Source organism: Chelonia mydas, chromosome 2 (genome assembly GCF_015237465.2).
Source record: "Chelonia mydas isolate rCheMyd1 chromosome 2, rCheMyd1.pri.v2, whole genome shotgun sequence".
NCBI lineage: Eukaryota > Metazoa > Chordata > Testudines > Cheloniidae > Chelonia > Chelonia mydas.
In genome coordinates, this window is record NC_057850.1 from 170,139,786 (window position 1) to 170,156,499 (window position 16,714).

Here is a 16,714-nt window from a genome sequence, read left to right on the forward strand (position 1 = left end):
TCATTCAACAGCCATTTAAAGATACATTTCAAGTTCTTACACATTGTTCACATAGTTCTACTTTTGTAAATAAATAGTTTCTTAGGTCATCAGTTATTTTTCCTTTTAGTTTTTTGATGTTGCCGTGTTTAAACGCGACAACAGGCTTATTGTTATCTCACTTCCTGAATCTGCCATTCTTAACACCTTGGGGAGTTGTGCAATATGAATGCTCTCACTCAGCCTTTTAGTATCTCATCACTTATTCAGAAGATTATACAAAGAACACACTAACATATGAAGTATGAACAAAGCCTCTGTTTCTTTCTAAACAATTAATAAGAGAGCTATTTAGTTAATATTTGGAATAAATTTCCACGTCTCCTAAAAGTAAGTGTGTATGTATTTAGATGCATAGATATATGTGTACATAACAATGCATTTACATTTGTGTATTCTAAACTTCTTCTATTTTGTGGAATACTTTAATGTACAAAAAAATGAAATATGCAGTAAGAAAATACATAAGTATATATCTATGTACATATCTCTGTGTATTTATGTATCTATATACATACACTTCTATTGGGGATTTAAAACAAAGATTTTGAAATGTGATAATTTGTATAGTTTAATAACAGAGGGAAGATTATGGTTATTTTTTATCTGCTTCTTGTAACTCCTATCATTCATGGGGTGGAGCACAAAACAATTAATAATGAATAAAGAGATAAGCCTTGCAACATCCAAAAGGAAATGGGGAAACAATGGTGTTGGGTCTCTCCCCCCAGTCTCTGATCCTGTTACTAGCATCTCTTTGACTGAAGAAGATTATGCTCTGCCTAAACAAAAATAACGTCTTGAAGGATTGCTATTCTGACCACATGGAGGTCCCAGTTCGCCAGTTAGATCCTTATGGGCAGATGTTTGCCCTCACATGGATCCATTAGGAGGATCAGGACCCTAGAGAGTAGTTTTAAAATCCTAACACAGTTTGGGGGATTTTTTTAAAGGAAATCATTGAAGAAACTGTTTAGTGAGTTGAAGCTTATTGTTAGGTCAGCTGAAAGCATACTTAGTCACCATAAATCAATTATATTTAACCTCAGTTACAGCATACTGAGTCATCATGCTGTAATACATTTTCTACACAGAGGTTACAGTTTCTAGGATGTTCAGAACAGTGTTTGCTATATGACGTATTTCCCCTGTTGTAACAGAAGAAGATGGGGGTGGGGAGGAATTCTCTCTCTCTCTCTCTCTCACACACACACACACACACACACACACACACACACACACACACACACACACACACACACACACACACTGCTTGCTTTAGAAATTGTTCTGGGAATCTTATGAGAGTCTCTTCATGTGACATTTCCAGGGTCAAAAGGTTTTTTGCCATTCACAAATCCAAGTCTTGCTATTCTTCTTCCTGGATGTCTCTAATTCCTATCCATTTCTCTCTGTCCCTATAGTGAAAGCTCTTGTCCAACCTTCATCATCTCTTGTAACTACTTGACACCATGTTGCTTCCACTCCACCCCACTTTAGACCATACAAATTTCCACAATAGAGATCATCTTCCTTGATCACTCCCTTTTAGCTCCTCATAGAATCATAGAAGTGTAGGACTGGAAGGGACCTCAGTAAATCATCTAATCCAGTTCCCTGCACTCAAGGCAGGACTAAGTAATAATAAATGGTTACTCACCTTCTCATAACTGTTGTGCTTCGAGATGTGTTGTTCATGTTCATTCCAATCAGGTGTGTGCGTGCCCACGTGCATGGTGCCAGGAAGATTTTTCCTTAGCAGCATCCGTTGGGTCGGCCTGTGAGCCCCCTGGAGTCACGCCTTCAGGCGCTCAATATAGAGTCCTGTCGACCTGCCACCCCCTCAGTTCCTTCTTGCTGGCTACTCCAACAGAGGGGTAGGAGGATGGGGTATTGGAATGGACATGAACAACACATCTCAAAGAACAACAGTTACGAGAAGGTGAGTAACCATTTTTTCTTCTTCGAGTGCTTGTTCATGTCGATTCCAATCAGGTGACTCACAAGCTCAAATTTAGGTGGTGTGGTTGGAGTCTTCCATTGATTGGAGCACTGCTCATCCGAAGGCCAAATCATCTCTGGCCTGCTGGGTAATCACATAATGCATGGCGAAAGTATGGATGGAGGACCACTTCGCCGCTCTGCAGATTTCCTGAGTGGAAACCTGAGCCAGGAACACTGTTGATGAAGCCTGCACCCTGCTGGAGTGCACAGTTACTAGAAGTGTGGGAACCCCTGCCAGGTTGTAGCACTCACGAATACAGGACACTATCCATGACTAGATGCGTTGTGACGATACCGACAGACCTTTCATTCTGTCCGCCACTGCCACGAAAAACTGGGCTGATTTTCTGAACGGTTTCATTCTCTTGATGGACTGCCATGCACTTGGGGAAGACTTGAGGTGCTGCTGACAAGCCAAACTGAAGGACTGTGAATTGGTAGTAGGTATCGTTCACCACAAACCTGAGGTACTTTCTGTGGGGCTGAGTGATTGCAATATGAAAATATGTGTCCTTCAAGTTGAGAGTGGCATACCTGATGCTGGTCCAGTGAGAGGATAATGGAGGCCAAAGAGACCATGCAGAACTTGAGTTTCTTCATGAACTTGTTGAGTTCTTGCAAGTCCAAGATGGGTCTGAGGCCGCCTTTGGCTTTCAATATTAGGAAATACCGGGAATAGAAGCCCTTGCCCTTAGGCTCCTGAGGAACCTCTTCCACTGCCCTAGCGATAGGAGCGAGTGCACCTCCTGTATAAGGAATTGCTCATGAGAGGGGTCCCTGAAGAGGGACGGGGAAGGGAGGTGGAAGGGCAGGAGGGCACAGAATTGGACGGAGTATCCCCTCTCTACTGTGTGGAGCACCCAACGGTCCGAAGTAATACGGGATCCTGCACGGTAGAAAAGGAATAGTCAGGACAAAAAGGTAAGGTGGGGTGGATTCAGATCTTGCTCTGGTGTGCCATCCTCAACTGCACTTTCAGAAGGCTGGTTTGGCCCCTGAAGGTGACTTGGATTGTCCCAAGCCCTGGCCAGAGGGTTGAAGTAGGGTTGAAGCCCTGCCATTCCGATTTCTCCTTCTGGAGCCATCTTGGCAGTTCTGATGACTGAACCATTGAGGAGGCTGTGGACTGAAGTGTTTCTGCTGCGTTGAAGGCATATAAAGGCCCAGGGACCTGAAAGTGGCTCTGGAGTCTTTAAGACTGTTTAGCTTTTTGTCAATTTTCTCTGAGAAGAGAGTCTCACCTTCAAAGGGCAGGTCCTGAATGGTTTGCTGTACCTTGAAGGGGAGGCCAGAAACCTGGAGTCATGATCCCCTTCTCATTGCCACTCCTGTGGCCATAATCCTGGTGGCTGCATCTGCTCCGTCAAGTGCTGCCGGAAAGGACGCCCTTGAGATCAGTCTCCCTTCTTCAACCAATGCCGAAAACTCGGCATGGGAGTCCGAGAGGAGCAATTCTGTGAATTTAGCCATCACCGAGCAGGTGTTGTAGGAGTACGTGCTGACGATGGGCTACTGGTTGGATATGCGGACCTGTAAGTCTCCAGTGGAGCAGACCTTTCTCTCATAAAGGTCAAGCCTTTTCACCTCCTGATTCTTTGGGGTGGGTCCCTGGAAGCCCTGATGCTCGCATTGGTTGGCAGCATCGACCATGAGAGAGTCAGGTGTGGGATGTGTGTATAAATGCTCATAACCCTTGGATGGCACAAAGTAGCACCTTTTCTTGTGCTTAGCCATAGGGGGCAACAAGGCTGGGGTCTGCCACAGCGTTTTTGTGGTGTCAGAGATGGTCTTTATGAGGGGCAGGGCAATATATGCAGGTCCGGACGGGGGGAGGATGTTCACCATTGGATCTGCATCCTCCACTACCTCCTCTGCCTGAATGCCCAGGCCTTGGGCAACCCTCCACAACAACTGCTGCAGAACCTTGTTGTCCTCCAAGGCTTGGGCTGTTGCTGTGCCTGCCAATGCCTCATCTGGTGAGGACGAGGAAGAGACCCCCATGAGGGGTGACTGCTCCCTTCCTTCTACACCCAAGGGGTCCCGCAGCACCTGGGTTTCTTGGGCCAGTGCCGACCCAGATGGTGTCACGTCTCTCAGTATAGGAGCTGCATACACCGATGCAGGCACTGCCGGTGCCAAAAGTGCCATTGGTGCTGATGTCATCCTTGATGTTGGAATCGCCATTGGCACTGGACTCACCATTGGTGCTGGAGACGCTGACAGTGCCACTAGGACCCCCGGGCACGGTGCCAGCTGTGCCAGAGGCATTGAGATGATAGTGCAGGTTGGTAATAGGCCTACCGCCGACCCTGCCGGTGCCGGTGGTGCTGGTGGGGGTACAAATGAGGCCGAGGCCACCAACGTTGCCCTGGAATGAGACCCTTGGCTGTGACCTTGGCTTTGATGAAAAGCCCAGGGAGTCCAAAAGGGTCATTGTGCCAGGGACTGCCATTAGGTGGGCCACATGCCGGGTACGGAGGTTGGTCCCGAGTTGACGTGGACCGTCTGCTCCTACTCCTTCAGGACACACAGGAGCCCGACTCTGACTCAGAGGTGTCTGAAAACGATGACTTCTAGTGGTACTTCTAGGCACCGAGCTTTCGTACTGAGGGCTCGGGGATCGGTGTGGCTGCTGGGTGTGCTCTGGTGCCGGGGAGTGGGGTGCCAGGCCAGAGATTGGTGGGCCCTCATAGCAGGCTTTCCCCTTGAGGGAGCTGGCAACCTGTCCCATCTGGGAGGAGAGAACGGTGCTGTGAGATGAAGCAGTTCTTGGGCCGCTTCAAACGTCTCTAGTGTCGAAGGGAGGTGCAGCTCACGGCTCAGCCTCGGCGAGCGAAGAGGGTACGGACTCAACCGCCCTTCTATGTGGGCAGGAGTCGGTGCGACTGTCACTGGTGGAGCAGCACTAGTGTGGCACAACTTGGATCTAACAGCGGCAAGCTTCTTAGGCCTAGCAGAGGGAGAGCGACCCCTCTCCAACCTCTTCTTCTTCTGCGGCACCAGCGATTGCGAATGGTGCCTGCGTGTGGCATGTAAGCTGCAAGTGGAGTTGGGATGGTGCCACGAATCCTTACCCTTACCCATCACTGGTGATTATGCTGATGGTGCCGGAGCGCTCTGCACCGAGGAGGAGGTACTCAGCGCAGGATCTGTCGACCCAGGGTTGGACTGAAGGCGGAGTGTGGCCTCCATCAACAGGCCTTTCAGGCACTGCTCTCTATTTTTTAAAGTCCTGAGCCAAAAGGTCTTACAAATGGCACAACGATCCTTCTGATGGTCCTCTCCTAAACACTTAAGACATGAAGTATGAGGATTGCTTCTGGGCATACACTTGACATAGGCTTTGCAGGCTTTGAAGCCTGGACACTCCGGCATGTCCCGGCATCAGGAGAGCGTAGGAGGGGATTCCCCTCCAAAGGAAACTTATCTAACACTAATGAACTACTAACTATTAACAAACAATGGAAAACTAATGGAGAACAATGTAAGAAACTGCTAAATGTGCTTGTCGAGACAAGCGCACAGGGAAGTTCCAGCTAACCATCACTGGTGGTAAGAAGGAACTGAGGGGGTGGCAGGTCGACAGGACTCTATATTGAGCACCATGAAAGTGCGACTTCAGGGGCTGCCCAGGCCGACCAGACGGATGCTGCTAAGGAAAAATCTTCCGGCTACCGTGCATGTGTGCGCGCACACACCTGATTGGAATCGACATGAACAAGCACTTGAAGAAGAACTAGACCATTCCTGACAGGTGTTCTTAAAAATCTCCAATAACAGAGATTCCACAACCTTCTTAGGCAACTTATTCCAGTGCTCATCCACCCTGAGAGTTGGGAAGTTTTTCCTAATGTCCAACCTAAACTGCAAATTAAGCCCATTGCTTCTTGTCCTATCCTCAGAGCTTCAGGAGAACAATTTTTCATCCTCCTCCTTGTAACAACCTTTTATGTTGAAAACTGTTATCATGTCCCTGCTCAGTCTTCTCTTCTCCAGACTAAATAAACCCAGTTTTTTCAATCTTTCCTCATAGGTCATATTTTCTCGATCTTTAATAATTTTTATTGCTCTCCTCTGGACTTTCTCCAATTTGTCCACATCTTTCCTGAAATGTGGCACACAGAATTAGACACACTACTCCAGCGGAGGCCTTATCAGTGTGGAGTAGTATGGAAGAATTACTTCTTGGGTCTTCCTATGACAATCCTGCTGATGCAAATATCATTCTCGGATTTTTTTTTGATTTTTTTTTTTTGCAACAGTGTTACACTGTTGACTCATATTTAAATTGTGAGCCCAGATCCCTTTCCACAGTACTCCTTCTTAGGCAGTCATTTCCCATTTTGTATGTGTGCAATTGATTGATTATTCCTTCCTAAATAGAGTATTTTCCATTTGTCCTTATGGAATTTCATAGTTTACTGCAGACCATTTCTCCAGTTTTTCCAGATCATTTTGAATTTTAATCCTATCCTCCAAAGCGCTTGCAACACCTCCAAGCGTTGTATCGTCCGCAAACTTTACAAGTGTGCTCTCTATGTCATTATCCAAATGATTTATGAAGATATTGAACAGAACCAGACCCAGGACCGATTCCTGTGGGACCCCACTCGATATACCCTTGCAGCTTGACTGTGAACCACTGATAACGGTTGGAAAACCATACCCAGAGAGTGTTTATGCACCCAGCTTATAGTAGTTCCACCTAGGCTATATTTCCCTAGTTTGTTTATGAGAAGGTCATGTAAGACAGTATCAAAAGTCTTACTAAAGTCAAAATATATCACATCTTCCCCCCTATCTGCAAGGCTTGTTACCCTATCAAAGAAAGCTATTATGTTGGTTTGACATGATTTGTTCTTGACAAATCCATGCTGATGTTACTTATCACATTATTATCTTCTAGCTGTTTGCAAATTGATTGCTTGATTATTTCCTCCATTATCTTTCCAGATACTAAAGTTAAGATGACTGGTCTATAATTCCCTGTGGGGTTCTTATTTTCCTTTTTCATAAATTGGCACTACATTTGCCCTCTTCCAGTCCTGTGGAATCTCTCTCATCTTCTGTGAGTTTCAAAGATAATTGCTAATGGCTCAGATATCTCCTCAATCATCTCCTTGGGTATTTTAGGATGTATTTCATCAGGCCTGGCCGATCTGAAGACCTCTAACTTATCTAAGTAAATTTTAACTTGTTCTTTCCCTATTTTTGCCTGATATCCTACCTCATTTTCACTGGCATTCAATTGCTACTAACCTTTTTGGTAAAAACGAAAATAAAAAAGGCATTTAGCACTTCCACCATTTCCACATTTTCTGTTATTATCTTTCCTCCCTCATTAATGGGGGGAAACTAACGGGCCTATCCTGTCCATGGTCTTCCTCATGCTTCTAACATATTCGTAGAATGTTTTCTTGCTACCCTTTATGTTTCTAGCTAGTTTAATCTCTTCTTTCAACATTATCCAATTCAAACTCTTATTATCATTATCATTATCCAATTCAAACTCTATCATCTTCAAAGCCCTGCCAAACTCTACACTTTCCTATCCATCCATCCGTGTGTGTTTTCCTCAGCCCCTTCTGCTCCATCAAGAATGTCAACCTCATCTATTAAATTGTCAGCTTCTCACACAAAATTGTCCATGCTCCTTCTACTCTGCCTCCTTTTACACATGAGAAGGCTCCTCCCCTTGCTACATGCAAGTCTTTTGTGAAGATCCACCTCTAATGATGCCTATGAGAAACTCATTGATTGTCAATATTGAGCTTAAGGAATAATTTCAGTACAACTTACATGCCATATATTAATTGTATATTTTGCACCCGTCTCTCATTTTTAGTTTACTTGTCTGTTTTTAGATTGTGAGCACTTTAGAGCAGAAATTTGGCTTTCTTTTCATTTGAAAGGCACCCATCATACGTGCTACTCAGAATAATTAATTGTGTGTGTATTTATAAATAGTCTTTTAATTTTTTTTTTAAAAATTAATATTAAAGTAATTTACATTTCACAGGGTTCAAAACAGACCCATTATTTTTATCCATAATGTTGGTTTTTTGTTTCCAGAAAACCAGATGTTAATAAATGAAAAGTTTTTCAATAAATAGAATGGAAAATTTTGGAGAAATCAAAGAAACAAAAAACTTAGTCAAGTTTTTAACAAAATCTTTCTTCAGTGAAAAAGCCCTGCTTTCTTTTTTAAACTAAAAACTTCATTTTGAAAAATTTCAAATGCATTTAATAAGACTTGAGTAATCATATGAAATTTTGGGGACATACCTGAACTAAAGCTCTCGGGCTTTGTCTAGACTTGGGGTCGGACAGAGATGCTTAAGTCACATTAGCTCAGTTGTGCTAGTCATCTCAATTTCAAAGCTGACTTGCTAAAGGTGTTAAACAATGTCTATATTGGTGTTGAGCAGGGTTTTCCATTATGTTGATTAAGCTAATATGGTTGAAAAAAGTACCTTTTTTTCCTAATCTGGACAAGATATCAGTATCTTGGGTGTCACCCACTACTAGGAAAGACCACAACTACAAACAGATCAAAATTTCAACTTTCAAAACAGGCTGTGTTTTGTGTAAGATCTATTATGCCTGATAGGTTAATAAATTATTCTAAAACAAACAGCTTGAGTAAGTAATTTAGAGCCTGATTCTTTTGGTTAGGGCTTGACTATACTTAAAACGCTACAGCAGCGCAGTGAAGACACTACCTACACCAATGGGAGGGCTTCTCCTGTTGATGTAGGTAATCCATTTACCCAAGAGGCAGTAGCTAGCTTGCCAGGAGGATTCTCCCATCAGCCTAGCGCTGTCTATACTGAGCATTAGTCAGTGTAATTGTGTCCCCCAGGGGTGTGGATTTTTCACATTCCTGAGCAAGATAATTATGTCCACCTAGTTCCCTCATGTAGACCAGCCCTTACAGGAGTACCACTGTTGATTTGACTGGTTTTACACCAGGATAACAGCATTGCAAGTGAAAGAAGAATAGGGATAGAAGACAGCTTTTAAGTTACTTTCAATCATGGGGCCTAACTAAGAAGAACTTAACTGAAATGTAGTAATAAGAGTCTCTGAATCTCATATGTTCTTAAAGTAGGTTGTTTGGTATTTCACTGAGTACCAGAGTACTTGGAGTGTTGATTGTCTTTCTCCAAAGGCTTATAAAGAAACAAAAACAACAAAAGATAATATAAAAAGTATTGCAGCAAAAAAGTGTTTCTTGAATGCAAAACACCATCCTACTCACGGTGCTTTGATCTCAAAAAGCACACTGTGGAGAATAAACAGAGTGTAATTTTTCTTCCACACTAACATTTAACAGCAAGGTTGATGAACTTCTGGAAAACTAGCATCACAGGTATGCCATTTTCATTTATTAAATGGTTTTGACAAGGGCATATTTCATTTAAAGAGGCTGTTTTCATTTCCCTCCCTTTCTGTTCTTCAAAAAGCATGAACAGCCAACACAGTACTGCTCAGCTCAGCTTCCAAACTAGCCAAAGTGAGGGGAAAATCCCTTTAATGTCCTTTAAGGTGGGGACATAAGGGAGAAGAGTGTATAGACATTACAGCCTTACATTTGTGAGTTTTGGCTCTGTCAGCCTTTTCTTTAAAAGCCTTTATTTCCATTTAACTTGCCAGAGAAAATTCCTTCTGGGATGAGATGTATTACCATACCCTGTATGTATTAGAGATGGGAGCACTGATTTGAAAAACATAAGACCCCCTCCAAACCTCTAGCCTTATCAAGAGCTAAACCTTTTGGAAGGTTCTGAAATGTCTGGCTAATGTTCTCCCCCACTCCCTTACTTTTTTAGTACCTCTACAACCATCCTCATGAGACTGGGATCAAAATTGCCAAAGTAGAGTGAAAGCGGTTCATCTTTGTATTTCTGGCCCAACTGGAAGCAGGGGGTAAAAACATAAAACGGCCATACCGGGTCAGACCAAAGGTCCATCTAGCCCAAGATCCTGTTTTCCGGCAGTGACTGGAGCCAGATGCTTCAGAGGGAGAGAACAGAACAGGGCAATTTATTGAGTGATCGAACCTTGTCATCCAGTTCTGGCTTCTAGCAGTCGAATGTATAGGGACATCCAGAGCATGGGGTTGCATCCCTGACCATCTTGGCTAATAGCCATTGATGGACCTATCCTCCATGAACTTGTATGGTTCTTTTTTGAACTATTATAGTTTTGGCCTTCACAACATCCTCTGGCAATAATTCCACAGGTTGATTGTGCCATGTGAAGAAGTACTTCCTTAAGTTTCTTTTAAACCAGCTGCCTATTAATTTCATTGGGTGACCCCTGGTGCCTGTGATATATGAAGGGGTAAATAACACTTCCTTATTCACTTTCTCCCCACCAGTCATGATTTTGTAGACCTCTATCATATCCTTCCTCAGTTGACTCTTTTTTCCAAGATGAATGATCCTAGCCTTTTTAATCTCTCCTACCCCTAATCACGTTTGTTGCCCTTCTCTGAATCTTTCCCATTCTAATAAAACTGATTTGCTTGGTATTGCAGTTAGGCTTACCAGCCTGTAATTGTCAGGATTGCCTCTGGAGCCTTTAAAAAAAATCAATTTCACGTTAGCTACCCACTAGTCATCTGGTACAGAGGTTGACTTAAGTGATAGGTTACATACCAGAGTTAAAAGAAAAAGCGGACTTGTGGCACCTTAGAGACTAACAAATTTATTTGAGCGTAAGCTTTCGTGAGCTACAGCTCACTTCATCGGATGCATTCAGTGGAAAATACAGTGGGGAGATTTAAATACACAGAGCACATGAAACAATGGGTGTTACCATACACACTGTAAGGAGAGTGATCAGGTAAGGTGAGCTATTACCAGCAGGAGAGTGGGGGGCGGGGGAAATTGGATAATTAATTTAGGTTTAAATAAAGACTGGGAGTGGATGGGTCATTACACAAAGTAAAACTATTTCCCCATATTTATTCCCCCCCACCCCACCCCCGCTGTTCCTCAGATGTTCTTGTCAACTGCTGGAAATGGCCCACCTTGATTATCACTACAAAAGTTTCCCCCTCCCCCCCCCCCCCTCCTGCTGGTAATAGCTCACCTTACCTGATCACTCTCCTTACAGTGTGTACGGTAACACCCATTGTTTCATGTTCTCCGTGTATATAAATCTCCCCACTGTATTTTCCACTGAATGCATCCGATGAAGTGAGCTGTAGCTCATGAAAGCTTATGCTCAAATAAATTTGTTAGTCTCTAAGGTGCCACAAGTCCTCCTTTGCTTTTTGCGGATACAGACTAACACGGCTGCTACTCTGAAACATACCAGAGTTAGTAGTTCTTCAATTTCAAAGTTGAGTTCCTTCAGAACTCTTGGGTGAATACCATCTGGTCCTGGTGACTTAGTACTGTTTAATTTATCAATGTGTTTCAAAACCTCTAGTGTCACCTCTGTCTGGGACAGTTCCTCAGACTTGTCACCTAGAAAGAATGACTCGGGTATGGGAATCTCCCTCACATCCTCTACAGCAAAGACCAATGCAAAGAATTGATTTAGCTTCTCTGCAATGGCCTTGTCTTCCTTGAATGCTCTGTTAGCAACCAGATCAGTGGTGGGCAACCTGCATGTGGCCCATCAGGGTAATCCACTGGTGGGCCGCCAGACTGTTTGTTTACATTTGCACCGCCGCCCGCTGTAGCCTCTCCACAGCCACTACATCACTGCTCTGGTAGGAATGAATGTTGTGGATCTAAACTGGGGAGTCCTTATAGAACTGTTCTCTGCAGCATCCAGAGTATGCAGCATCCAGAGTATGCAGCATCCAGAGCATCTCACAATGTTATGCCAACTTAGTTTTTACTGAATAATTGCATAGTACTCTAGGATGAAAGACATTGATTAATATGCACAAGAAAGGGAGAAGCACCCTACCTTTTATGGTCTAAATCCTGCAGTACTTACTCAGGCAGAAATCCCATAGATATCAATGGGAATGCTGCCCAAGTAAAGAATGTGCTATTAATTAAATTTCAGCAGGAAACGTAAAGTTGACACACATCCCACAGGACACCTTGCAATGGCAAATTTCCTTCTGACTTTCTGATTCTCACACATAGACAGGAACCAGTTGCAAAAACTAAGAGAGAAAATACATCCAGGTTAGATTACAGCAACAGTGGTACTGTGTTTACTTTATAAGTTATTTCCTGTTATTAACTGACAAAATTTAATCTTAAAACTCAAACTTGTTTCATTCATAATTGAAATACTACAAGGATTGCAAGGTAGATGCAGAGGAAGAAAGGCTGTTGTCTTAATTTACTCACTACTACCAGCCAGTTATACAAGCTGGCTTCTAACTAACACTCTGCAAGATTCACAATTTTTCTTTCACTGAATTCCAGTCAAAATTGGTCACCTTTTCATTTTGTTTGATTTTTGCATCCCCTGCATTCTGCTTTATTCAAAGTTACCATGCTTTATTCACATTTACCATGAAAATGACTATTTTTGCATTGAGAAAATGCAGAAACATAAACTCTCACTTCTGTTAATATAAAAACCTTCTTTGCTCAAAAAATAGGTCCTTTTTTCCCTCAGACACACTCTTATGCTCAAAAAATTAGCTTCTGTTTCACAGGAAAATGGAGCCTACTTGTTGCTCCAACAATTGACATAGCTTAGCAAATGTTTCTATTAAAAATGAATTCTGAGTAGTTGTGTGTTTTGTTGTAAATATTTCAAACAGCTCTGCACTGTCCATTTTTAGGGGCCAGGTTTGAAGATTTGTTAGGATAAAATCTTCTCATGCTACAGTAGTTTTATTTTTCCTGCTTCCAAAATTGCCTTCTGAGGCATGGCTGTTTTATAGATGATCTCAATGCAGCACAACATCTGCACATAAACCTTTTACCTTCAATTTCTGATGCCATCAGAATACAGAAACCACTGGTTAGGAAACAAGTACTAATAACATCCTTCCTTAATTTCCTTTTAAGATTTGTCTTGACGTAGTCCTCAGAAAAGTAGAGAAATTAGGCACAACATGATGAATTTCCTGATTTTAAAAAAATGTGAATGGATAAAGCGTTTCTGAAAATCACTTTAGTAGGTTTACAAAGCCACTACATCAGTTCAAATCCTGCCACGTTAAGCCAAGGGACTTAAACTCTATCAAAAAGTCACTTTTGCTTAAAGATTTATCCTGTGGCGTCCTTCCAGTAGAAAATGCCTTATGGCTTCTTAAGGCTTTCCAGTGTTGTTCTTAATGGATATGAATGCAAGCTAAACCTCATGGCTGAGGTAAGGTTTCATGTTGATATGATATAGATACAGACTTGACTGCACCTCAAGGCTTAGAAAGGACCAATAGGTACAGATGGCACGAGAGAGAGTTCTAGGCAACGTCAACATATTGACAATGTTCTGACTGAGCTGAAGAACTGTTTTGAGCTGGGCTGCAGTGTGATGCTGCCTATACCTTCACCTAACCAGATGAATAATTCCAAAAATGAGAGGCTGGATCTGTAAATCAATGTAGCTACTCTGGTTTACACCCACTGAGAATTGGGCCTGATCTATTTCAATGTGCTGAGTCAGTGACTTTAGTTAAGTTCATCGCAGACAAGTGTCCTACTACCATGTTTGGCATCCTTGTTAACCATTTCTTCAGTGAGGCTAAGGCTTGAACAAGCCTTGGAGACTATTCTATTTTCTCGGACCCAAGGGGTGGTTATTCTACAACAGGCTTGAAGTCTGTTGATTGGGAAGCTTGCACTGCTGCTAACCAAGCTCAGACTGCTGTGTGGATAAACAGAGAGCATCCATTGACCCAAGTGTCATTCATCACCAATAAAAATCTACTCCCCCCCCCCCAAATAATTAATTACCATCTGCATTTAGACTGAAATTCACCCTTCCTTGAACAAAGCACAAAGGATCCATCCCCAGCATGAAGACAGGCTTCAGTCTGCAGTGCAGGCCAGCCTGTGGACTGGAATAACAATTGGTCCCTTTTTATTCAGGGATTTCAGGCCAATGAATCTTAAGTGCAGATCCAGTGGCTGTTTTGACTGGTTTGGCCACAGAACCCCTCTCAGCACTGGCAAGCCCGCTGCTGCAAATAAGCAATGCAGAGGCCTCTCTGTATGCTTGATGTTCTCCCCCTTGTGAGGTGGGGAGTCAGCAATGTGGAGGGTATTACGTGGGCACTCCGCAAAGGGGTGACCTCCAGACTTACTCAACAGTATATTAGTGTAAGTTTTCCTCTCTCATTTGTGAATTGCAGTTTAAACCTATGACCTCCGAATCAGAGGTTCCACTAATGACCCTAATAACGTACCCTCTTCTCCAGCACCCTGGCATAGGCTTTGCTGGGGAGGCTGAGGAGTGTGATCCCCCTGTAGTTGGAACACACCCTCTCGTCTCCTTTCTTAAAGATCGGGACCACCCCTCCAGTTTGCCAGTCCAGAGGTACAGCACCCACCTTCCATGCAACATTGAAAAGGCAAGTTAACGTGCCAACATTGTCCAGTGATTTCCACAGCTCCAGATGAATCTTGGGGATGAGATCATGGGTACAAGAGGCAGAAATAAGGTTTCTCTGCAGTGTGGCTGGGCTTACTCTCCAAGACTGGGTGAGAGGCTTGGTTATTCAGGAGTGCCTCGGAGTGGAGCTGCTACTCCTCCAGATGGAGAGAAGCCAGCTGAGGTGGTTTAGGAACCTGATAAGGATGCTCCCTGAGAGGCTTCCTTGGAATTCTACCACACACATCTCACTGGGAGGTGGACCTGAGGCTGACACAGGACATGCTGGAGGGATTACATTTCCCAGCTGGCCTGGGAATGCTAGAGAATCCCCCCAGGAGGAGCTGGAACCTGTTGTGGTGGAAAGGGAGGTCTGGTCCTCCTTACTCTCCATGCTGCCGTCTCCACCCTCACGAAGAAAAACAGGAGGAAAGGCATAAAAGAAAAAAGAAGAAGAAAAGTTTAAATTTATGGGTTATTTGAGTGCTTTAACTGGGAATTTTACTATTTGGGTGGCTCAGATTTTTAACATATTTGGCTTTCTTTTATGTGTAATCTTAACTCTGAATTACCTATGTTTGTAATGTTTGTTTTAGGGATAATTACAATGTCCCAGTAATGCTTTTTTTTACTGTTAAGTTTGTGATGTACTCTCAACCTTAGCGCCAGCTTAATGTAGTTTCTGTTTTTTGCCTGGGAATGTATGTTTAAAGTGTGTGGGTGCATGTGTATGTGCACATTATTTAAAACTAGTTTATTCTTCTTACAAGGAAGATGAAATGTGTCTAAGACCTAGCAGGAGTAAGTGGGACATACCATGCTGTAGTTCATTCCATTCAGATTGGTTTTTCTCAGGGTTTTGCACTGCCACCCATCAGCAGTATATGAGCTCCTTCCACATAAGATAATCGGTAGTGAAGTCCCTAGGGGACTTCATGGAGTCTTTGGCTCTTCTCCGTTTTTGGGGTTATAGGTTCCTTCCCCTTCCCCCAAGGATCTTAATGGGCAGCTGTTCCAGGTCATGTAGGATATGAAATGGCTCAGTACTTGGCTCTTCTTCAATATTTATACCAGTCTGCTTGGAGAGACTGAGAGACACCATGGGCTCTGGAACCACCCACATGTGAAGAAGACAGTTGGCAGTCCTATTCACGATCTTCAAAGTGTGAAAATCCTGATGATATTTTGGTTACCTTTCTCTCTCTTTATCATGAAGAAAAGAGTAAATAATACTGTGCAATCCGATAGCACCTTTCATTGGGGGATCTCAACATGCTTTGCAGACATCCAGGACATTAGCTGCATAACATCCTCATGTCAAGCCTGTTTTACAGATGGGAAAACTGAGGCACAAAGCGATTAAGCAATTTGCCTAAGGTCACCCAGGAAGCCTATGGTAAAGCTGCAGAGGGACATCAGATCTCCTGGCCAATTCTGTGCTTTAGCCACATCTTTTCCCTCTCTCCCTGATTTATTGTAAATCACATTTGATTAATTACTGTACTGGCTAGTGAAAATAAGGTGGGGATGCATGAGAAAAATTACACGTCGTTCTAAATAAAACAACAAAAATCCAACCACGCATATGCAGACTGGCTGATCTATCCCATGGTATCTTAATTGAGGTTTTACTTCAAAACATTCTCAGATAATATTGATAGCATCAGCTAAGAACTGTGGAGAGCACACGTAAACTGGGAGACTTCCCTGAGAGGAAAGACAGTCTTGTGAATGAGGCCCGGACTAGGTCTTAAAAGGTCTAGGTTCAGTTCCCAATTCTGCAGCAGACTTCTTGAGGCACTTAAAATCTCCCTGTGCCTTCTGTAAAATGGGGATGATAATAATGCTACCTACCTTTTTCTCTGTCCAGTCTATTTAGACTGTAATTGCTTCAGCACAGGGTCTGTATCTTTGTGTATGTACAGCGTCTATCACTGTGGGCTTTCATCTTGGTTGAGGCCTCTAGGTGCTACAGTCATACCAATAGTAATAATATGGGCCCTAGTGAGCAATCTGTAAAATGTCTGTGTAACTGTTATAAAAGTGCCATCAAAAAAAGCTTCTCTAAGAGTCCCATGAGCTGCTGTGAACTCTCAAATCATATGCCTAGATTCCAGCACACTTGAGCCAAGCACATCATATAAAT

The 16,714-nt window shown here is 43.2% G+C and overlaps 1 long non-coding RNA gene across 1 annotated transcript; it reads left to right on the forward strand.

Annotated features, from left to right (window-relative positions):
• Positions 1–9,974: 9,974 nt before the first annotated feature.
• Positions 9,975–13,993, forward strand: LOC122464639. The gene is made up of 3 exons (XR_006288845.1): positions 9,975–10,096; positions 13,666–13,671; positions 13,980–13,993. It is a non-coding gene; the product is annotated as an uncharacterized LOC122464639 (long non-coding RNA).
• Positions 13,994–16,714: the final 2,721 nt, after the last annotated feature.